The 24,376-nt window shown below is 42.1% G+C and overlaps 1 long non-coding RNA gene and 1 pseudogene across 1 annotated transcript; one reads left to right on the forward strand and one right to left on the reverse strand.

Moving 5' to 3' along the window:
* Window positions 1–203: 203 nt before the first annotated feature.
* 1700124M09Rik (RIKEN cDNA 1700124M09 gene) lies at window positions 204–785 on the reverse strand. The gene is made up of 2 exons (NR_166085.1): window positions 699–785; window positions 204–354 (listed from the first exon to the last, which is right to left on the reverse strand). It is a non-coding gene; the product is annotated as an RIKEN cDNA 1700124M09 gene (long non-coding RNA).
* On the forward strand, window positions 15,109–16,467 carry Tpi-rs5 (triosephosphate isomerase related sequence 5; annotated as a pseudogene).

Genomic DNA, 24,376 nt, shown 5'->3' on the forward strand with positions numbered 1-24,376 from the left:
ATTTGTGGGGTTGGAAGGGATTAGGGTGTAATAAGGGTTGGAATGGTGGTAGATATTAAAAACACAATAAAATAGTAAAAAAAAAAAAATGCCAACACATATTTGTTCCCAAATTAACTTCTTGAGACAGGGCTTCTATATAGGCCAGGCTAACCTTAATATAGTTAATAATTTCTAAGCATAAATAGGATACAACAACACCAGACAGGAACACGAACTGTACTTATGTCAAAGGATGGTGGCAGTCAGTGTGAGCCAGTGGGTTTTCTGAAGCATGAGGCTTGGCTGCGAAGATGGCTTAGAATCATCCTCCTTGAGGAACTGTTTCATTATGGAAAAACCTATTTTACTGAACTGGAAACAGAACAAATGTCCAGATCTCAGGGCAAATCAGATAAATTTGGGACAGTGGGAAGGGTTCCAAAGGGCAAAAATTGACTCATACAACTGTGACAAATGATACAACTATGTACCTGCCCCCCCCAAAAAAAATTGATAATGACAGGGAAAGTAAGAGATTAACTAAATGAAGAGGAAAATCTCTATCTTTGTGTCATTGGGCTGTGCATAGCAAGTGTAAGGCACTTCTGTATCCTTGGATATGTGCCTAAGATTCAGGACACCTCCATTTCCCCCAAGGATATAGAGAGAAGCAAATAGGTGACCTTACTGCCAAGGATATAGTATACAGTTCAGACCTGGTGGGACTGGCTTGCTTTCTGTGGTGTTGGACATAGGCGAGTCAGCAAGGAGGTTACTCAAGCACATAGGACACTGGGCCTTTGAGAGGTGAAGGGGTTGGGTTAACCTTTCATATCAACTGCTGTGGTGTCATAATACAGCAGGGGTTTTCCCAGGGGTAGAATGTTCTTAGAATTCCTATCAGGAGATCTTCAGGGCAGCCTTTGACCTTGGCAGCCATACAATGGCCAATGCTGAAGTGACCAAGCCTGTAGTAGGTTTATGGTAAAAAAAAAAAAAAAAAAAAAAGAAGAAGAAGAAGAAGAAGAAGAAGAAGAAGAAGAAGAAGAAGAAGAAGAAGAAGAAGAAGAAGAAGAAGAAGAAGAAAAGAAGAAGAAGAAGAAGAAGTAAAATCTGCCCATCTGCAACCCTCTCCCACCTTCCCAGGCATGTAATTCAAGGTTAATTTAGGAGAAGTTTAAGCGGCAGGCTTAGTAACTTAGACAACAAAAATTTGATTAAAGTACTGTTCTAGTTTTAGTATAAAATATCCCCACAGGCTCATGTATTGATTATTAGGTCTCCAGATTCGGTTGCTATCTTGGGAGGTTCTGGCAACCTTATGATGTGGAGCCTTGCTGGAGAAAGCAGGTAACTGAAAATGGAACTTGAGAGGCTATGTCTGGTCCCCAGGTCCTTCTCCACTGCTTCCTGTCTGTGATTGGTAAAAAGACTTTCTTTCACCTTCTCTCTATGCCATGATGCTTTGTCTTACCATAAGTCCAGAATCAGTGGCACCAAGAAGATGGACTAAAATCTTTGAAACCAGGAGCCACAATAAAATTTCATTCAGCAAGAAAAACAACACGTGTCTCCAGAAATATGGCATCTGGTGAGATTTTTATAATGCCAACATGTGATTGCTACAGGATCCAACAGAACATTGGAGAAGTCCACGAGGACAAAGCGAGTTTTCTCCTCAGAGCTTCTGTCTTACTGGAGGTACCTTGGTGTGGAAAGAGATGATAGGTATAACTGTCATGCATCCAGGAACAGTGGAAAAGTGCATGTCAAATATTTGTTTGTTTTCAGAGACTAGGTCTCATGTAGCCAAATACTGGCCTTGGACTCCCGATGATCCTCAGTCGGGATAAAATGCCAAGTTCTCGACCATGAAAGATATCACTTCCACTTGCATTTGTCTGGCATACACCAAGAAGCAGAAAACTAAACACTCCCTCATCACCGTTACTTACAAGCGTAAGTACTTGTAAGTGCCGATGCATCAGTGTTGAACCTGGGTTTGACTCTGTTGGGGAGCATGGGAGCTGCCAGGCTTGGAAGTTTGGCAAACACTTTCCCACTTCATGGATAGAACCAGTTTCTTCCAGCAGTGACCTAGCCTGGGAAAGGAGACCCTGGGTCTCATGACTCTTTGTCTTTCCTAATGTGCTGGTGAGATAGCAGATCTTTGGTGCGTAGTTACTTGCTGACTGTGGGAAAGAAATCGTGCTTTGGGCAGCGGGGAAGGAAGTGGAGAGAGCACCGCTTCTGGGATTTTCTGAAAGTCCAGACTGTTCAGGAAAGGCTGAGGCACGTGAGGTTTCTTTTCAATTTGAAAGTATCTAGGGTCAAATGCTATAACTATCTATCAATGTTTCTTTTTTTTTTCATTTTTGATTGTTGTTATTACAGTCAAGATATAAGACTTGAATATACCAGGAAATAAACTTTATAAAAATCTTTCGTTGGATTATACCCAGGCTCGGTAAAATTGCCTGCTTGTTATGGTCCCTATTATCAAGTCTGAAGTACAGACCTTGATCTAAATCATTAATGGTTTTCCCTCAATAATTCTTGAGGGGACTTGATGAGCCGTTAAATCTCACTAAAAGCAAGAAATCACAACACAATACTCAGGCAAAATAAGAGTTTTACTGTGATCCATTTTTAGGCACTTTAGTACAACCAGGGGGAAAAGTGCGGAATGAAAGAATAGTGAATCTGATGCTTACCTCACTCTGCTTCCTCTTATTTCTGAAAAAGAGCAGATTTAATCCAGGGTTGCTGGTGCATATCTGTAATACCAACACTACAGAGGCTGAGTCAGGAGGATGGAGAGTTCCATGCTCACCTGGGCTACGTATCAAGACACTGTATCAAAACCAAAGCAAAAGGAGAATAAGCAAATCTTAATAAGCCACTTTCTCAGCTTCTGGATCATTAGCCAACCATTGGAGAGTGTACTCTCTTCCATCTGTGGCTCTCTGCTCTCTTCCTGCCATGCCTTTGAGGGAGGGTCTTTCTTTCTCCCATTGTAGGATTGGTTTTGCACACACTCAACACACACTTGTCTTATAGGTAGACATCAAAGATGCCACTAAAGATCTACCATACAGAATAGCTCCTCAACAATGGATTGCATGGCTCACAATGTCAGTTATCTCAAGGAGTAACTCATAATCTAAGAGAACTGGTCAGGGAACGGTGTGTATAGTGTTGTCTCAGGCCGAGCACACACACATCCTCCAACTCAGTTGGTGAGAGAAAGAAACAAGGGAAGACCTGTACACACATGGAATTTGGAGCCAGGGACTTGAGCTCACGGTGCACTATGACACTCAGTAGCAAGGTGTTCTCGACAAGTTATTCAACTATTATGTACCCATCGGGAAAATATAATTAAAAATAAATCCCAGATCAGGAAGAGTCTTTAAAGGGCAGAAAACAAAGAAAAGAATTGTATTGTTGAATGGGTGTAAATCCAGAGTGATGGGTATTGAGGACACTCAGGAAGGACCCTGCATAGACAGAAGAAACTCCTATTCTCAACTACAGCTAATGAGCCACGATCCACTAAGGAGACCACTACAATTTAGAGTCAAATGACAGGTAGATCTGGGTTTTTTTTCCCCTGTGTTTGAATAGATTGAACATTATCTTTCTTCATAATTACACCTCAAGGGTAGAGCTCCTGGGTCTTTGAGGAAACTTTCTTGACTGCAAACATTTAAAAAGGAGATGTAAAGGAAGACATGGGGTGAGAATGTAGGATGCTGTGTTAGCATTCCTGCCTCAATTGAAACATATCATGGGGCTCCAAACCAGGAACCACACAGCTCCGAGGTAGGCAATGTCCCATTGTGTGGGACTGTGAAAGGCAGCCTGTTTTCTGATCTAGCTAGGTTTAAACCCCAGAGACCCAGCAGATAACTGCAAGGGATAGAAGGCCTGCCATACTCCTAGACCCCAGGCTCCTGACACGAGGCATCAGCTCCCCACAATTCTGTGGCCATCAGTCACGTAAGGCAATACCCCAAACCCCTCCACAGGTAGAATACATGACTACGGATCACATAGCCTCAAGACAGTTCTCCATTTTAACGCAGTGCCCAAAGCCCTAATGGGCTTAGCCAATTAAACTCTCCTCCCCAGACACTCCTCCCCGCAAAAGGCATTTAACCTTAGGCCTGCCACGAGAAAAGGGGTACAGTTTCACTCATCACAACTCTCCACCATGACAATAAACGCCTTAAAACCATGGACTATCTCTTCTCATCGGGACAATGGAGCAGGTCTTTCTCTAAAGAGCCACATCTAATCTCCCATGTGAGGCCTCCCTGCACTCTCAGCCAAGCCTCCCACACCAGGCTAGAGCCCGCCCACAGGCCCACCCTCTTTTTCTCAGCTCTACTGCAACATTGAGTGGCATCTGCTTTGGTGTCTAAGAGCTAGAACCTGCCATCCCTGGCTTCCATGCAGCCTGGGGACCCACGAGCCACCTCCTGGCAGTTCCCAGGGGGCCTCAGACTGTGCCTTTTCCCACCCCTCGAGTGGGGTCCCGAGGCTTCTCACAGCCCGATGCCTGCCCAGCGGCAGCATGGGGTGCGCACAGTCTAACTTCTTGCCCTGCCTCGCCCAGTGGCCCCAAGCCCTGGGCCTGATGCAGGCCACCCATTTTAACCCACACCAATGGAGAGGTGTCCTGAGACGTATGACACTAGGAGTCCCATGCTCTTAGAGGAAACCTCCTCAGTAAAGGTGCTATAGTCCTGAGAGAGATTATCCTTGGCTGAGCTGGAGTGCTACAGTGTAACAAGCTCAATTTAGATGCTCTCCTTTCTTGCAGCTACCGAGGGAGATTATCCCCAGCAGAGCCGAGGCTACTGAATGCCTCAGCTCCACCTCTTTACTTCTTGGCTTCTTCCAATGAGAGAGTCACACCAGGAAGCAAATCTTATAAAAGAGATTTATTGGGTGGGAGGAATCCAGGGTTGGCAGCCTCTGCTCCTGGAAGACAGCAGGCTCAACAGTAGACAGGGCTATTATAGGATATCTTAAAGGGTGGAGATTTCCAGGGCGAGGACTGGTGGGATTTCAAGTCCTGATCTTTGAAGAGATCAGGGATTGGTGGGTTTTCTTGTTCAGGGATTAGTGGGATTTTATTTTATTTTTTTCTTGTAGGGTACGGTCTGGGAATGATAGTTACAGCTGTTAGGAAATGGCCTTTAAGGCTGTTAGAGAAGTCTGGGTGTTGGGGTCTGGCCACTTTCCTGCCTTGAGGGTTTACAAAGTTTACAAAGGGGGTTCATGTCAGGAAAGGCTTAAGTCTGAGCAAATAGCCAACACAATGGAATCTCCATACTTATTTTCAAAAAAAATGATTAAATCCCAAATTTTATCTTTTATTTGCTAATATACACTTCAAGTTACTTCCTTACCAAAATAGGGCAAGAGTAGTAGCACTCAGGTGTTTCCTCGTCAGCCAGGGAAGCTCTGGAGCTGGGAGAGATTCTGCCTCAGCCTATGGAGGGCTGAGACTATTAACATGTGCCACAGGCCCAGCTAAGACCTATTTCTCAGGGCTGTTGTAGGAATAGAAAGTAAAGTACATCTAGGGTACATGCTATTCTTAGGTTTGGTGATGGATGGAGTTTTAAGATGTCCCGACATGCCTAGCACTGTACATGCCTTATATAATTTTCTTTTCATCCTCTCATTCGGGTGAGCTGGATCTGTGAGCACAAAGGGATGTGACTCATGGGAGGAGGTTGTTACTGGGTGAACAGAGAGATAATTCAGTGGTTTGAGTAAGGGCCTATAGAAGCCACATGAGTACAAACTGCAGGCAGACTCGAGGAGCCAAGGTTGGCCCAGTAGGTCTAGTAGATAGCCCAGCAATAGGAATGGAGCTGCAGTCTTAAAGCCACAAAGAACTGAATTCTGCTATCATCACTGTGAGTTTGAGAAGGATTATGGGCTCAGAACAGAATGTACCATGGACCACTCCTTCACCTCAGCCTATGGAAGCCAGAGCAGAGTCTCCAGCTCAGAAAACATGAAGATAATGAATGGTTATTTTCTAAAGCCATTAAATACAGAGTGACTAGAAACTAATGCAAGTTATTGCTGCTGCTGCTGCTGCTTCTTCTTCTTCTTCTTCTTCTTCTTCTTCTTCTTCTTCTTCTTCCTCCTCCTCCTCCTCCTCCTCCTCCTCCTCTTCCTCCTCCTCCTCCTTCTTCTTCCTCCTCCTCCTCCTCCTCCCTCTTCTTCTTCTTCTTCTTCTTCTTCTTCTTCTTCTTCTTCCTCCTCCTCCTCCTCCTCCTCTTCCTCCTCCTCCTCCTCCTTCTTCCTCCTCCTCCTCCTCCTCCCTCTTCTTCTTCTTCTTCTTCTTCTTCTTCTTCTTCTTCTTCTTCTTCTTCTTCTTCCTCCTCCTCCTCCTCCTCCTCCTCCTCCTCCTCTTCCTCCTCCTCCTCCTCCTTCTTCCTCCTCCTCCTCCTCCTCCTCCTCTTCCTCCTCCTCCTCCTCCTTCTTCTTCCTCCTCCTCCTCCTCCTCCCTCTTCTTCTTCTTCTTCTTCTTCTTCTTCTTCTTCTTCTTCTTCTTCTTCTTCTTCTTCTGTTTCAGTACTCTTGAGAGGGTGTGGTTTCGAGATGCAAGAATTCACACAAAGCAGCCTCCAAACATTGACTGGGTCGAAGTAAAAAAAAAAAAATCTACATCCTCTCTGTCCCAGAAGCTTAAATTGCTTGAAATGCGTATAATTATTCATTTTGGATTTATCCATAATGAGAGGCTTTATTGGAGGATTCTAGAAGACTACTGGTGTGTCCAGGAACATGGAGACTCAACTCTTACAAGGATTTTATTCGGTAGGAGCGTGTTAGAGGTGTGCTTACCACTGCCCAGCACACCCAGAGATTCTGATGGAGAACGTGCTCACAAGTAAAACCCAGGAGTCTGCATCTTTAACAAGCAGCAGCGAGGGGTTTGAAAGCAATGACCTGTGCCCTAAGCTGACAAACCCAAGGCTTTGGGGTGGGGGAGGAAGCATCACAAAGAGTGGACTGGTGACTACTCAGAATTCCAGGAAGGGTCCCAAAAGGAAACAAACTCTAACTTCTTTGACTGAATCAAGTAATTTCAGTGAAGAAATTTAAGCGTGCAGGCAAGTATAAAGGATACAATAAGGGTTGTTCACGTGCTGGGTGAGTGGCAATGGCAGGGAGTCCTCATATGCTTGTGACTGCAGGGGCAATAGGATCGTGAAAGCATCCTCAGGCAATCCCTCGGAGCCACAGGGTGATGAAGACAGGCCTGAGCAGGGAATATGGGCAAGAAGGTATTCAAGATGCAGCATGTTAAAGAGAGTTTGCACGGTAAACACACATCCAATTAGACCCACACATAAGTGTTTCCACATAAAAACACACAGACACACACGTACACACACACAGACATACACACACGAGACATTGATTGGAGCAGGAAGGTAGAGAGTAGAGGTCACTTTTCATATCAGAACCCAGTTGGAGGCTGTCCCACAAGACCCACTGATTACATTATCCCAAGGGTGAACTTCCTTCCTCATGTGCAAAGCAAGGCAGCAAGGGGCAGTAAATATCTCAGGGGACAGAAAATAACCAGCACATTAAAAACATTATTTTTAACATTTATTTATTTGTATATGAGTGTCTCTGAGCCATGGTGTGTGTAAGGAGGTCAGGAGGCTCCTTGTAGAAGCCGGTTCTCTCCTTTTCCCATGTGAATCCTACTCATTAAACTCGGGTGCTCACGCAGGCTTGATAGCAAGTACTGGCTGGCCAACTTGCCAACCTGTAACCCGCACATTCTAAATGTCAGAAACAACATCATAAACAGGAAGAACTTCTGAGAAACGAGGAGTGAGCAGACCGAATACAGTTCCCATAGATAGAAATGGGTGTATGTGATATCCCAAGTTAGGTATCTCAGCTTGGGCACTAGGATGAATTGGTACCAGGGCTCTGCTGCCATCCACACAGAAAACAGTGAGAATCGCGCATGCGTATCCGCCAGAGCCTTCCTGAGACACTCCGAGGACACTTCCTCCTATCTGCGCTGGTACAGTTGCCTTCTTGGCTAACAGCGTTACCAAAGCTCACTGCTGCCCTCTGGGTAAAGCAAACCAGTGAACTAAAGTGCCCTGTCACTTATGACAAATGACTAAGCATCTATTTCCCTCATTAGATTGGGAGAGGAACACGTTTCCAAAACATACATCTATGTATTTCATCTTACCACCCAGATAGACACAACACAACACAAAGTGTATCAATTCATGGAACTGGTCCTTTTTTCCCATTGGTAAACATAGGAAAAATTAAATGCTCAGTCTCGTTTAAAGTGTAGTGGTCCTGTAATTGAAGCATCTCTTAGTCTGTCTGAATGTGTGGTCTGTGGATAAAGTATTTCAGGAAGCCTTGCCTCAGTCACCGAAATTCAACCTTGAAAAAAAAATGGGTTGTAACAGTCAGTCAGTGTGAACAGGAAGGTAGCTCTCTAGCTCTTTCCTATTTTTCTTTCTCTTAATTCCTTTTGTTCTGTATTTCCTTCTTTAAAAATTTTTTTTTATTTGAAACTCTGTGATCTTTAAAACTCATGTGGTCTTGAACTTACTATGTAGTTGAGGCTATCTTTGAACCCTAATCACCCCACCTCTTCATCCTAGGTGCTAGAATTACAAGCGTGCACCATGATAAAGTACTCAAGTACTTTAGTTTTTTGACTAAGTTTAGTGTGAGGCAGGAGAACCAAGAAGTGTTCATATAGTTGAGCATTTTGGTGTTTTTGGCCCATTACTGTCTTTGCCATTTGCTGGCATGTGCCCTTCTGCATGATAACCCCTTTTCTAAGATCCAAATCAGTAAGTGGGGAAGTTCTTCCTTAGAGGATTCCCTTAATTTATCAGAAATGCATATGGATGATTTTCAAAGTCTATAGCCTACATGTGTGAACTTGCTTGAAAATCATTATAGTTATAGGGCCCTATGATGATCTTCTAGTTCATACGGACAATAATGGTTTCCTATATTACAATGTTAGTGATGTCGTAGCCTTTTAGTGTGTGTGAAAATTTGCCTCATAATGTTCCCATAATGTTGAAATCATAATACATGACTATATTTGCTGCACTTTTGCAATTATTTGTGGCAACAGAGGGGACAGTTTAAAAAAAAGACAGAGTCTATAGTCGATGAGCTCAGCTGAGGTCAGGCAAAGCCATTCTCTGCCTTTCTCTTCCAGCCTTCATATAGAATCCAATGATGGTTTCTACACTACATTGCCTTATTTTGCTTGTAGCTTTAATATTAAGAATGGTCCCTAGCTGTAACTCTGCAGTGTTCACAAGCTGAAGAAAGCTATCATATACACTATCATATACCACAGTATAGCTCAATTTGGAAAGGAGGTCCTTAAGAAGTCAGTTAAGGTTATAAGGGTTAGACCCAGTTGGATAGGAGTGGGATTTCTGTAAAAGAAATCCATGCATTCTCTCCTCAGCAAATAAACCAAGTAGAGAAAAAAAATCCATGTGAAATCTAGGAAAAGTAAATTAAACTTACAGGCTGTTTGATCTGAACTTTCTTGCCAAAACTGAGAAAATAACTTCTATTGATTAAAGATCTGGCCTATAATGTTTATATATATATACACACACACACATACATATATATAGTATACTATATATAGTATATATAGTATAATTATTTTATATATTATCTATAGTATATATTACATATATAAAAATAAAATATATAATTCCACTGATTCAATAACATTAGTAAAATTATTTTAAAATAACATATAAATTTTCATAGAATGTCTGCTCTCTAAAAGACAATGTCAAGAGAACCAGAAGACAAAAACACAGTCCAGAATAAAATATTTAACAAAAGCCTGGTATTCAAAATATAAAGAACTCTTAAAAACTGACAATAAGTAGGGCAGTGGTGGCACACAGCTTTAATCCCAGCACTTGGGAGGCAGAGGCAGGCAGATTTCTGAGTTCAAGGCCAGCCTGGTCTACAGAGTGAGTTCCAGGACAGCCAGGACTACACAGAGAAACCCTGTCTCGAAAAACCAAAAATAAACAAACAAACAAATAAATAACAATAAGAAAACACTTCAAAGTAATATGGAACTAAATTGAAAATCCAAAGCACAATGGCCCATATGATGTCATACTTTGATTATCCACTTGATCCCACAGAGAAACACCTATGAGATTAGTGAAGGTGGTCTAGGTATGCTAATGATGTTATTGCTAATTAGGTTAATGCTAATGAGGTTAATACTAATGAGGTTAATTCTAGAAGAGGTTAACCGAAGGAGAAAACAAGAGTTACTGAATGTGGAAGGCACCATCCTATAGCTTGAGAAGGAGTAGACAGGGAGAAAGAATGCCACTAAACACAACCCCCCCCCACACACACACACAAACTTCTTTCTGTATTTCATCTCTATCCACCGTGTTATAACCCATGGCTCTGATATACCCCTCCCCATGGTGAACCCAAATCTCTGAAATCACAAAGAGGGCATATACAAACTTTGTTGTTTCTGTCTGGCATTTCTCCCAGCAATGCAAACCCAGTAACACGCCACATCCAGATAATGTCCTGTTGTTACTGTGGCATAAATGTGTATGCTAATAACAACATGATAAAGTGACAACTGTGCCTCAACAAACACCTAGACGACAAGCAAACAAAGGAAGCTTTGCCACACTGCGTATCGTTAGGAAAATGTAAATTAAGACAAAAGCAACGCTAGTAGATCCCTAATAAGAAGGATGAAGTCTGGAACATCAACAAAACACATCACTGGGGCACAGGAATGCTCTTTCATGGTTGGGAATGAAGAACGGTACAACCAGTGTGGAAGAATCTTATAGCAGTAGACATACCCTTGTCATGAGATCCAACAGCCTCATCTATTGGTATTTACTCAGATGAGCTAAAACCTTCTGCATATAACAACTTTCTTAATCATTGCCAGACTTGGAAACAAAGCAGATGTCTTTCAGTGGAATGGAAGAAGTATTTAACTTCACAAGCATTAGTCTGTTGTAGACTGGGTACCTTAAATAGCAAATATTTACTTTATAACAACAGTCTTCGAGGCGGCTGGTCTGGGAGCTGGCGATCTGGTTACTAATAATAATAATAGCTGGTTTTTTGCTGTAGCCTCAGGTGATTGTTCTTTAAGCAGGCAATCTCTAATGTCTCCTCCTAAGAGGTCACTCTTCCATTGGATTAAAGCTCCAGTCTAATCATCTCAACTATCTTTATCTGCGTCCCTAAAGTCTTTATTGCCAAGTATAATAAGTAGCATTAATAATACAAGGACATTGGGAGGGGAGGGGGATATAGACCAACATAAAACACTGTGATACATCCAGATAAAGTGAAGATATCATGTCATGAAAAGATATGGAATAATCTTGAGTGTCACTGAAGGAAACCAATCTAAAATGGCTAGGTAAAAGTGAAGCCAATTATAGGATGGGTTAGTTCAGTTTTTGATCCTGTAACAAACTCCCTAAAATAAACAACGTGAAGGGGGGAGGATTTATTTTGGCTCTCAGCTCCAGTGTATTCAATCTGAGGCCACTTGGCCCCATTCTTCTGAGCCTATGGTAAGATAGAACAGCATGGTATTGTGGTCAGGCACATGATCAAACATATTGTCAGGTCCAGACAGATGAGTGGGTGGGTGGGTGGGTAACAGCAGTTGAGTGACTAGATCAGCAATAGGAGACTGAACTGAAATCCCTGGAACAGTCAGAGTTCTAAACCTATTGACCCCTTAATCACATACACACAGAGAGAGAGAGACAACAGAGACAGAGATAGAAAGAGAGAGGTAGAGATAGATTAAGAAAAGGGGGAGGGGAGGAGGGGGAGGGGAGAGGAAGGAGGAGAGGGAAAGAGGAGAGAGAAGAAGACGGAGAAGAAGAAAAAGAAGAAGAAGAAGAAGGAGGAGGAGGAGGAGGAGGAGGAGGAGGAAGAAAAGAGAGAGAGAGAGAGAGAGAGAGAGAGGGGGGTGTCAGGTGAAAACTTACACAGCATGGTCTTCCTCCCCTTAAGGGTCCAAGTGAGAGGATTGCACATTTACTCCTTCTGGGGTGTCTGTTCAGCCCTCAAGCCCAGATTTTCTGAAATGGCTCTAAGCTATCACTGTATTCATACAATCAGATCCCCCTTTACTTTTAGGAATAAGGTACCTATCAGTCTGTGTTGAACAGGTATTGTTTCTCGCGTGTGTGTATATAAACTGGTGCAGAGTCATCCTGCCGCCGCTCGATTGACACTCCAGATGGATCCAAATGCTGGTTGTAAAACAGAATCACCCAGGGTAGGGCACAGCCTGACAAAAACACGATTTCTCATAATATGTTGCAACTTACAAAAGGACAGGGGTTCCTGAGGGGAACACCACTTTTCTGGGGTCAGAGAGATAGTCCTCCATTCCTTGGTATGGGAACCCAGTTCCTGCTTTCTAAGTCTCTTATGCAAAACTGTGATGGGAAGCTCACCAGATGGGACGCTAAAAGGATGGGAATAATCTTTTCTCAAGCCATTAGGCAAGCCTGCAAACCCAAAGTTCAGCTATAAATTTCATAACAAGTGACCAGAAGTGACAATTGCCTTATCATTTTCTAGATTCCTTCTGGAGCAATCTTTTCTTTCTCCCCTGACAACCCTCCCCGGGGCAGAAGTACTCTACCACAGTGATTCTCAGCCTGTGGGCCATGACCCCTTAGGGAGGTGGCCTTTCACAGGGGTTGCCTAAGACCATTGGAAAACACAGACATTTACATTTCAGTTCATACCAATAGCAGAATTGCAGTGGTGAGGTAGCAACAAAGACATGATTCTGTGGTTGGGGTCACCACAACAGGAGGAGCCGTCGTATTAAAGGGTCACAGAGACAGGAAGGTTGGGAATCACTAAAGCAAAGAAGAAGAAAAAATGACATATAAGTGAGGCTCAAAGAACAAACGTTGTTAATGATTTAGAACGCGTTATCCACTTCTGCCTCAGCTTCCTCATAGTTCAGAGGTTCACACACAACGAGACGCAGGCTCAGTGCGACTGACCAGAGGCTGTCCCCTCAGAGGAGTGGAGACATGGTTGCCACACACCTTCAAACTGCAGGTGTGGATTCATATCTTTTCCCTTCCTTCTTCCTTCTCCAACTGCCCTACCTTTGTGATTCTGCAATGTCCCTTTAAGAGGGGGAAAGCCCCACTGTACACAATCATAGTGGTGACTGATACCTCCTCCTTCCCGCTTTCTAGACCTGGCCCTTTCCAAGAGTGCTCAGTCTCAAGGAACTGCTTGCTTTTCAGGGCTTTATCAAATATCTTCACACTCAGGTCAAAGGTGGATGGCACTTGCAGGAAGTATCTAGAACAATTTGAAAAAAAAAAAAGACTATAATATTCATACATTGCAGATTAGGAAGTCCAAGTGCCTGACTAGCAGACCTGCAAACATAGCTCTTCTGAATAACTGTAGCAAGAAAAAGAAAGCAGAAATGCTAACCGGAAAGGGAATTAATTGGGGGTAGACACATCTGAAAGGCGATGCAAGGACACATGTGTCTGAGAGGAAGATACCTTCACAGTTGCTATCTTTGGTCAATCTGGCAAGTCTACAATGTGGGGGTTGTGGGGGTAAATGTCACAGTCCATCAGAAGCCAGTGTCAGTGTGTTGTGATGTCATCTTTGGTGGCTCCGCTCTTACCAAGCAGTGCAACATTCATGCTGCTTGTTTAAAGTGAGAGAATGGAGCCAGGCATTCTGGCATACACCTATAATCCTAGCATTTGGGATGCTATAGCAGCATGATAGTCACAAGTTCAAGACCAGCCTGGGACACTGACTCAGAGGAAAAGAAGAGAAGAAAGGAAATGGGGAGGAGGAAGGATGAGGTGAAAGTGGAAGAGAGAGGAGGGAGTAAAAGAAGAGGGAGATGGAGAGGAGGAGCATGAAGAGAGTCACAGATTTTTATAAATTTCTAAATTATTATTCTGGCCCTATAAGTCACATCATTGGAGGAAGCCTGTATCTCAAATCTAGTCAACCTTAATATATTTAACAAGATTATTTCTGTATTTGTAAGAGTATAGACCAGCGTTTTAAAAGCTCACCAAGATCAATTCCAGTTTGGAAGTCTGGTCTGGGGCTAGGCAGTCACCGTCCTGCAAGGCTTCCCAATCCTAGCTGAGTGTGTAGGGCCTGAAACAGTCTTAATTAGTACAAGGGAGAGCTGTTTCCTCTGCTGGATGGAAATACCTTGTGGCCTTCTTATCCCACAGCATGGGGTACTTCTGCTTCTGAAGAGACAGCTCTCAGGAGAAAAATGTTCTTAAAAGACAGAGTAAATTTGTACAAAATTACCAATACTTTTATAATTTTTGGAAAAATACTTCTGGGGAATTTGAGTTGAAGAAGAATTTCTACCTCTCATCCTACTTTCCCTACCCAGGTTTCTTCTCTCACTCTGATGAGTGAAATCTCAGGATTTCTTCTGTAAATTTTGTTGTTCTGTCTTGTGTCAAACAGAGATAGGGGAACGCAGGTTAGGTTATTCCCTTCTCTGAGCTGGTAGAAGCCTACCATTTCCACCTGCAAATTAAACCTGTAAGTGTGTTTACAATACATTCAAGATGTTAGTTGATTGACAAGGCTGTTTCTAGAAACTGCTCTTCATCTCTGGGTAAGCCCCAGAGTTATATCCTTGTATTTTGCCCCCAAGCTAGAGGATAGGTGTCAACTTACCTGTTTTCATCCCGAAAAACCAGGGATAATACTATACAATGTTATTAAGTACGTATGGCTCAAGGATTGAGGTGGGTTCTGGAGAGGTGGTTCTCCAATGAAGAGCACGGGCTGTTCTTGCAGAGGTTCCAGACTCAGTACCAGGTATCCATAGGAACACTCACACCCCACATCCAGAGGATCCATGCCTTTTCTGACTTATCTTGGACTCTTGAACTCATATGGCACACATACATAGACATATATCACACACACACACACACACACACACACACACACACACACACACACACACACTAATCCTTTGGAAAGGACATAGTTTATACTGTGACTCTGACCTTCAGAGACTTGAGCTTAGTGCAATGGCGCCTTCCCGGAAGTTCTTCGTGGGGGGCAACTGGAAGATGAACGGGAGGAAGCAGTGTCTGGGAGAACTCCTCTGCACCCTGAACACAGCCAGCATGCCAGCAGGCACCGAGGTGGTTTGTGCACCGCCAATCGATTACATCAACTTCGCCAGGAAGAAGCTGGATCCCAAAATTGCTATGGCTGCACAGAACTGCTACAAAGTGACCAGTGGGGCCTTCACTGGGGAAATCAGCACTGGCATAATTAAAGGCTTAGGAGTTACCTGGGTCGTGCTGGGACACTCAGAAAGAAGACATGTCTTTGGGAATCAGACGAGTTGATTGGGCAGAAAGAGAACCATGCCCTAGCAGAGGAACTCTGAGTGATCGCCTACACTGGGTAGAAGCTAGACAAAAGAGAAGTTGGCATCACCGAGAAGGCTGTTTTTGAGCAAACCAAGGTCATCGCAGATAATGTGAAGGACCGGAGCAAGGTGGACCTGGCCTGCGAACCTGTATGGGCCATTGGGACTGGCAAGACTGCAACCCCTCAACCGGAAGTACATGAGAAGCTCCAGGGATGGCTGAAATCCAATGTCTCTGATGGGGTGGCTCAGTGCACCCAGATCATTTATGGAGGTGCTATCACTGGAGCAACCTGCAAAGAGCTGGCAAGTCAGCCTGACATGGATGGCTTCCTTGTGGGTGGTGCATCTCTCAAGCCTGAATCTGTGGACATCATCAATGCCAAACAATGAGCACTGCCCATCCTTCTACTTGCCTGCATAGCATGGATTAGGTTGCCCGGAACTGCTCCCACCAGTCACATGCTTCTGATGACATCATCTACCCCATCTTGTGGCCTTATCCACACTGTACCTTCTGGAGCCTTTTACAACTCCCCAAAATGGTTGGGACCATTTAATCCCTTTACTACTTAGAATGGTTAGAATCAAGTATGTCACCAAGGTGGCTTCCTGGGGAGTGGAAGGAGTAGAACTGACTGTCCCTTTGGGCCCTAACAAGTGAAATCGCCTTCCATTGGTTTGGGACGGAAACTCATGGTTGGAGGACAGGAAATGGGCTTCGTGTCACTTTGGCCTGTCATTTAGATGGCCTTGGCTCTAAGCTTCACTCCCAAGCCCTACCGGATGTCTGATGCAGAAGTTCAGAGCCTTTGGGTCTGAATTTCAGTATATATTAAGGCCAAGATCCTCTTACTCTAAGAAGACTGGGATACTCCCCTCCCCCACAGTGCTGAAGTCCTGGTATTGTGTTTGTGAAGCATCCTACATGGAAGGAAGATAAACACCTCGGGGTGGGAAGCATTAACATTACAGCTTTTTCATATGCTGCCATCTAAGGTCAGCTTAATTTTTTTATGACTGGAGCTGGTATTAGTCTGCTCTTCCCAGAGATCTTGACTGGTTTATTTCTTGCCATCTAGTGGAAGGCACCCTTGTACTGAATTTCTCTCTATAACCAAGGTGAGGACCCTAGCCCATCAACTAATGAAGGTCATTGACAAAGACTAAGGTCCTTTTTGGTGGGGTTGGAAGGGGAAGGAGTTGTTGCTTTGACTATTTGAGGCAGACTTTCACAGAGTAGCTCTGCTCACCTTCTAAATGAGGAATTAGCAGGGAGAACAACTTCTTGTTCTAGGCTAGCTAGGTGCCAGGAACCCTCTGTCAGATTCAGGGAAGTTCCCAGGTCTCTATCTGCCTTTGTGCTTTCAAAGCTGGGGTTTAGTGACACCCCAGTTGATTCCTTGGATGGTTAGCCCAGAACTACATCCACCAGGACTCACTGTAAGATCATTATCAGGAGACCCTCAACTTGGAAATGTTGGTGACATCAAAGCAAATCTTAGTTTTAAGAGGAAAAAAAAATAACTTTACTAGAGGTTACATTCACAGCCATTACTTTCTGCAGTATAATTCATGGTTAGTCTGGTATTTTTCCAGGGCAAAGAAACTCTTCTCTAAAGTACCTAATGTGCTATGCAGAAAGGGAAATTCCTTCCCGTCCTATGAGAGATGATATTGATTAATTTTTATTTTAGTTAGCTAAATGACTTTTTTTTCTGCAACATTAAGAGGAACTTATCCTTATGTGAATTTGTTCAGATTAGAAAATAAGAAAATGTTTACCATTTTGAATCCAGGATTCCACAATTCAATACCTCTTAAAGATGAAATAACCCCATGCTTTATTTTTAAAGGGCTTTAAAAATAAAGTTTTAGAAGTTATCAATGCCTATTTGGGAAATACATGATTTTCCTCTAATATACAATCATGACAAATGAAACAGTTTTTGTAGTTTCCAGACTGACGGCCAAGTCATCCCTGAGAGTATCCATGAATAAAACATGACAGTTCCAGTGGCAGAGTCTAAACAGGTTTTCCTGACTTCTACTTCAGTTCAGGGCTGGATTAAGGTCTCTAGACTTCTGGGAGTAAAATAGATGCTGCTGGCATGGAGACAAGATGTCTATGTTTTAGATTAAGATTTAGAACTCACCTGTTTGGAATCATTTGCTGTGGGTGCCATTTTTCTGCCTTCTTAGAGGGAGTCTCACAAAGGTTGTGGGGAGGTAGCTGGAAGACAGTAAAACTGATAGGGTTGGAGGGGTGACTTAGGGACCTTTGAAGTCAAGCTCAGATCCTGGTCTGGGGTAGATCCCATTAGTCATGACTTAGGGGTTACTCAGTTGTAGTGTTCCTCTGTTTAACAGTACAGTAGGGACACTGTGACTCTAGGCACAGCCTGGGCTAGGAAGGCCAGTGTTTTGCCCAGGAACTCTTTCTAATTCACAACTTGAAACTTGGCATCAGCAGCTTATAACTTGTTTTTTTTTTTTTTAATTTGGAGAATTAACATTAGACCATATCATGTTCATCTTGTAAGCATCGAAGGACCAGTTTTGTTTTGTCTTGTTTTGTTTTGTTTAGTTTCGTCCTTCTCTAGTACTTCAGTACAGCAATCAACTTAGAATCCTAGCAAGCTGGGTGCTTCCTAACATCCAGCAAGAGAGCCCTTGTGAGCACAACCTTGGTGTACAATGCATAAGTTTAAAAGCTGAGTTGTGAGGCAGAGTTTCTCCAAGAGCAGGTGGGTGTCTTCTGGCTTTGCACACAGTACTGCAGAACCCAGTGCACAACAGCAAAACCAAAAGCATGTGAGGAAGGCAGAGAGAGCACACAGCAGTTCCCCACCTCACACAGACCACAGCAGCAGGAAGCACAGATGATCTGCAGTCCCAGCAGAACCCACCATGGGACACGGCTTTTGTAAGGGATGCTGTGGGGTAGACTCTGCCCTGGATTCCACTTGACATTGGTTCTTTGAGAGAGGGCCACGCCTAGGAGAGATAATTGAGGACATACAATGAGGTCTGCTATCCTTTGCCTAGAGTCTAGGGCTAAGATGTAAGTCTGCTTTGCCATCTTTCAAAGTAGTAAACCACAGGTCGCCTACAAGGAAGGTTTATGACGCCCAGTCTGCCTCTGGTTACTAGTGTCAACCCCATATCCGCTCCAGCTATGGGATATGGAGGAACTGCCAGACATCTGCAACTGGTTTAGACTGGGTCTGAATTCCCCCAGGAAGTAAAGTGTGTGTCTGTGTGTGTGTTAGGGGAGAGGCAAGGCACTATCACCTATCAATTACCTAATTCCTGGAAAAAAAAAAACTGAGGAAGTGGGTGGCTTGTTGTTAAGGAACTTGGAGAAGGTGTTTCTGTTTTAGTGTACAGCATTTGGTTGTAAACCATGTTAAAAAAGAAAACACACTTTCCCTTAGCAACCATGTCTGGAGCTGCACTTAAGGCAGACAAGAAAACAGCTGGTTGCAATTTCCCTCGTTTTTTGCTGGACTTCTGTGTCGTTAAATATAAAGATGGTTCTGACTCCTACGGCGGGTGGGGGGAAGAGCCTGAAGTAGCAAAGGGAGGGAGGAGTTTTTGCACAGTGACCCAGTGTGGTGCAGAAGAGGACAATTTCACCAAGACACCACACACAAGGGTACTCTGGCAGAATTATGAACGCGCTATTGTAAACACTGCCTCCTCAGCCCCACTGCCAACACTCTTGGTTCTTAAAGGTCTAGAGTTAGAGGAAAATACCAGGCAGGAAGACTCAAGCCTGGAATCGCAGCACTTAGGAGACCAGGACAGGCAATGACTACTAGTTTGAGGCTAGCCGATGCTACATAGTAATTTCCAGACTCGTCTTAACTAAACAGAGTGAATATCTGTCTTAAACAATTGACTTCAAAACAAACAATCAAAAAACATAATCCAAGAAGAGCTTATAAAACCATGTCTTTCTGATTACTATATATTTATTTCTACAAGTCCACTTAAGTGTACAATTTGATAAGTTTTGGCAAATGTAGAAATGCAAGCAACCACCATAACAAATGAAGCATTTAAATATTACATCACTCTAAAAAATGTCTACATGTCTGCTTATTGTCACCTTGCCTTACAGCAGATACCAGGAAAATTATATGGTTTGCTATGTATCTTTTAGTGACTGGCCTCCTTTATACAACATAATATTTCCATTTAAAGTTAAAACCTGTAGAATAAATCTGAAAAAAACAAGACTGTTTTAAAGCGAGGGCCCAGCAAGATGGCTTTGCAGTGAATGGCAGGGCACTTGATGCTTTTGCAGAGGACTAGGATTTAATTCCAGGACATACATGGCTGCTTACAGTCATCCATAATTTTAGTTCCAAGGAATCTGGAGCCCTCTTCTGTCTTCTCTGTGTATCAGACGTGCATGTAGTACACAGACATACATGCAAACCAAACATTCATATACATAAAATAAGTCTAAATGTTAAAATCCCAGTCTTTGAGATAGCTCAATAGATATGGGCACTTATTCCTGACCTAGTGATTCCTGGGACACAGAGAGCAGAAGGAGAGAACCAATTTCTGAAAGTTGTCCTTTGAAATCTACACTCTGAAATCCTTCTCCTTACCACACACACAATAAATAAACAAACAAATAAATGTCATAAAAATGTAAAGTTAAAGCCTGTGTTGGTGAAAACTTAGCAGGTCATTTCACTTTAGTAAAGAGCAGCTTGTTACTTTCCAGATGTCGCACTTGTTTGTTGAATGTCTGGGGCCACTTTTAGCAAAAGTTTTGTGCATGGGAGTGTCAATCTTTGCTTGATCACATCTTCACTTCTCTGAAATATTTAAGAATAAAAATGTTGGGTCATTTGACTTCATTGATCTATTTTCTTTATATATTCCCTTTTTCCTTCTTGCATTTAAAACTTTTATTGCCTTTTAAAACTCTTTAAAAGTTATATTTTATTTATTTAGTGTGTATATATGTGTTTGCAGGTGTATACTTGTCACAGCCTACATATGGAGGCCAGAAGAAATCTCTGGGAGTCAATTCTCTCCTGGTATCTCTGAGATCCAATGATTTGAATGAAACTCAAATCATTTGGCATCTTTACTTCTTAAGGTATCTCACTAGCCCTTCCCCTAGGTCCTAAAGTAATTTTTATATTCTCTTGTTTTCTAACTTATTTGTTGGGCTTTGAGACAGGATTTCATATATCCCAGACTGCCTTAGAACTTTAGTGCCTATTGAAGCTTGGCCTTGAATTATTGATCCTTCTGCCGCTATGTCTTACCATGACCACCATCACTGGCTGTAGGTGAATTTTCAGGTTTCTTCTTTTCTAGGATAGCTGTGTCAATCTGTCATGTTTCTGCCAAGGACTGTTTCTGCCAGTAAATTACATGCAGTTTTATATATAGGTAGCCCTTGATTTACATTTGACTGAACGACCATGAAAATGAAGATACAGGTTGATATCATGCCTTAGTGATCTTAATAATGAAGGAAAAATAAAACGAAAATTTCTGTGACCTTTAAAAAAAAATTGGCATAGCATTAAAAACCCTCACTGTCAAAAAATTTCTCACTTTGTATTATCCATGTGTAGGGAATTATTCAAATGATGAAACTAATACTTTAAAGTTTAAAATGATATACACATTAGAGTGTTTACTTCTTTGTAAATATTTATCTGGTCATGCATGTGAATTTCCCATGTTTCCATTATAGAAACTGAAAATGTTCAGAAGCTAAATGGCAGTGACAGTTCTACCATGTGAGAATGTGTTAATTCCATACTTAGAGATTGGGAAGTGCCAAGTTTTGTATTATTATGTGTTATGTAATATGTATGTATTTACACATTTAAAAACTTACCAGGAGTCATTTGAGCAGTGCATTCTACTTCTTAGGGTGAACTTTATTAATGTAAAATATCTTAGTTGCTTTTTTCTGTTTCTCTGATAAAACAGGGGGGAAAACAACAACTTCAGAAGCAAAGGGTTTATCTTAGTTCACAGTACAAACACCATCCCTTCCCATGAGGAAGTCAAGTCAGAAGGAGATGGAAATGGCTGGTCACATCACATCCAAATTAAGAGAAGAAGGAATGCATGTCGCTGACTGGCTGCCTGGCTCCCTTTCTCCATTTGTACAGCACAGGGAATGGTGCCGCCCACAGTGGAGGTATTTTTCCATGTCAGTCAGCAAAATCAAGATACTTTCCCAGAGACATGCCCAGAGGACCATCTCCCAAGTGAATCTAGATCCTGTTGAACTGATGACAACACCCATCGTGCAGATGAGTTAATTGTCACACCCTCTTCTCCCTGCTCCTTTACCCTTCCATAGTGTGAAACAGCAGAGTGTCTCCTCGGGGGAAGGTTTTGCTAGTGTCATCTCTTTTGGAATACTTTCATCCTTTTCATCATAAGCAGTCACCTTATGACACTTGCACCAAATTCCTCACAAAAGGTGACAATGTTAACATCCTCATGTTAGACATTTTTTTTTTTCATTTGTCTTCAATTCACATCTTTCACTTCCTACATTTTAAATTTCTAGCTTGGTAACTGTACTTTCATCTTTGTTGAGCAATTCTTTCTTTGGCTCATCCATTGTTTTTAAGGTTTCATGTAAATTTCTCAGTAACAAAGAGGAAACATCTTTAAAATGGTATATAGATGAAGTGAGTCTGACATGCCTAGCAACCAGTAGCCACTAGGATTTGGAAAAACTAATAGGGATGACTCCAATTCCTGATATATACCTGTTATTTGCCTGATGCTTCAGGGCTAACAAACTGACACTGCAGTGAGCAGCTTCTAGAATTAATGATGAATAATATGCTATCATAGTTTAGGTATGAACTATGTTGTTTGAAGACTGGCATGGTGTTTGTTTGATAACTCTGGTCTATTCATTCTAGAACTTGTTCAACAAAACAAAAACAAACACAAACCAAAACAAAACCGAACAAAGCAAAACAAAAAACAAAGTCTGGCCTGTGTTTTCTTGAAACTAATGAGATATTCAGAAATGTGTTGGCTAATTTTGGAATATCTGCAGATTCTATCAGATCCTGTTTTCTACTGCCTTTATTTTAATTCTATGTTTAGCAGAGGACACAGGACATGCTCCACATCATAAAAGGGCTTTAAAAATGCAGATACATTTTGTGGTCCAACATGTGATCTGCATAGCAGATGTCGCATTTGTATTTGCAAAGTATGCTCTGAGTTTATTGGATGTAGCATTCCTTCAGACCAAGTGGGCCGATGGTGCTATACAGCTCACTGGATCTTTACCATTTATTTTCCTATCAAGTACTAAGAGAAAAGCACTATCAACATTTTTCCACCTGTAGTTGTTTCAATACTACTTCTCATAATCAATTTTAATGGTTTTATTATTAATTTTTCAACTATCCCGATAATTGAACCTAGGACCTCAAATCTGCCAAGCAAGATCTCTACCATTGAACACTGTTCTAGCTGTTTTAATCTAATTTGAAGTCTATAATCAAAAGTAAACATTTTTCAGATAGTTATGAGTTCTTGATGAAATGGCTACCATCATTATGAAGTAGCTTTATTGGCCTTTAATTTTTTTTCTAATATTAACAAAGTCAGTTTCTCTTTCTTGAGATTTCTGCTACAAATTCGCTCATATTTCTAGAGGGTTTTTGTTTGTTTGTTTGTTTGTTTGTTTGTTTTTGAGACAGGGTCTCACTATGCAGCCCTGACTAACCTTGAACTAACAGAAATCCACCTGCCTTGGCGACCCAAATGCTGAGATTAAAGACGCATGTCAGGATGCTTATCCCAGTAGTTACTTTACTTTTAAACTTTCTGGATCTGAGTTGCTTAAGGGGCGCTTTCTATAATAGCTGGCAGCAGGCCATGGGTTTCTTTTATAAAATCAGCAATCTTCGCCTTTTAACACCAATGGAAACAAGCATAAGAACATGGAAGCCAAATGTAATATGTAGACTCTTAACTTTTAGTACAATTTTTAATGAAATTATGTCTACCACCCTAACTCTATTTTTCTCATTGATTCCTTATTTTTCCCACTCCCTCAACTATTTCTCAAGATTAGGGCTTACTATGTAGTCCAAGCTGGGCCTGAACTTAGGATAATCTCCTGCCTCAGCCTCCAGAATGATGTGGTTCTAAGTGTGAGCCACCTTGTCTGACTCCCCTTTTCTCCGTTCACAATGAGTATGCAACTTATATAATTGACTTGTTTGCTATACATTTTTGTTTTGTCAGGGGTTTTGTTATGAACATGAAAACAGCATGACCCCATAGCAGTGCACTGGCATTGCCTCCTGACCCTGTAGAAACCACTTTCACCCATTCCTTCCCATCTTTATCTCTCTTTACATGCTCCTAGATTCTAAAGTTTACAAATTAGATGGTCATTATTTTTTACTTTAAATAATTATCTTTGAACAATTTTATACATGTCCTCTGTGTGTGTGTTTGAGTGTGTGTGTGTGTGAATAGTACATTTGTAGACGCCAGAGAACAACCCCTGAGAAGTGACTATCTCCTTCCACATTGGGATCCCTGGGTTTGAACTCACGTTGTCAGTTTCTTTGGCAAGCATCCTTACCCACTAAACAACCTTGCCAACACAGAACATCTTTTCGTACGGTGAAAAGTCTTATATTTACATGCTTCTCAGTCCCAGCATTTCTCTTTGTAGATTACACTTTTGCTTAAATATATACTTTAAAGATAATTTCATTGTACTTATCATCTTAGGTGTAAAAGAATTTTATTTTGCCACTTTAGAGATGTGACATTATTGTCTTCTATCCCAATTTCTTCTGATGATACATCTGTGGCATTTCTTATCACTGT

The sequence above is a fragment of the Mus musculus genome, chromosome 10 (assembly GCF_000001635.26).
Source record: "Mus musculus strain C57BL/6J chromosome 10, GRCm38.p6 C57BL/6J".
NCBI classification, from domain to species: Eukaryota; Metazoa; Chordata; class Mammalia; order Rodentia; family Muridae; genus Mus; species Mus musculus.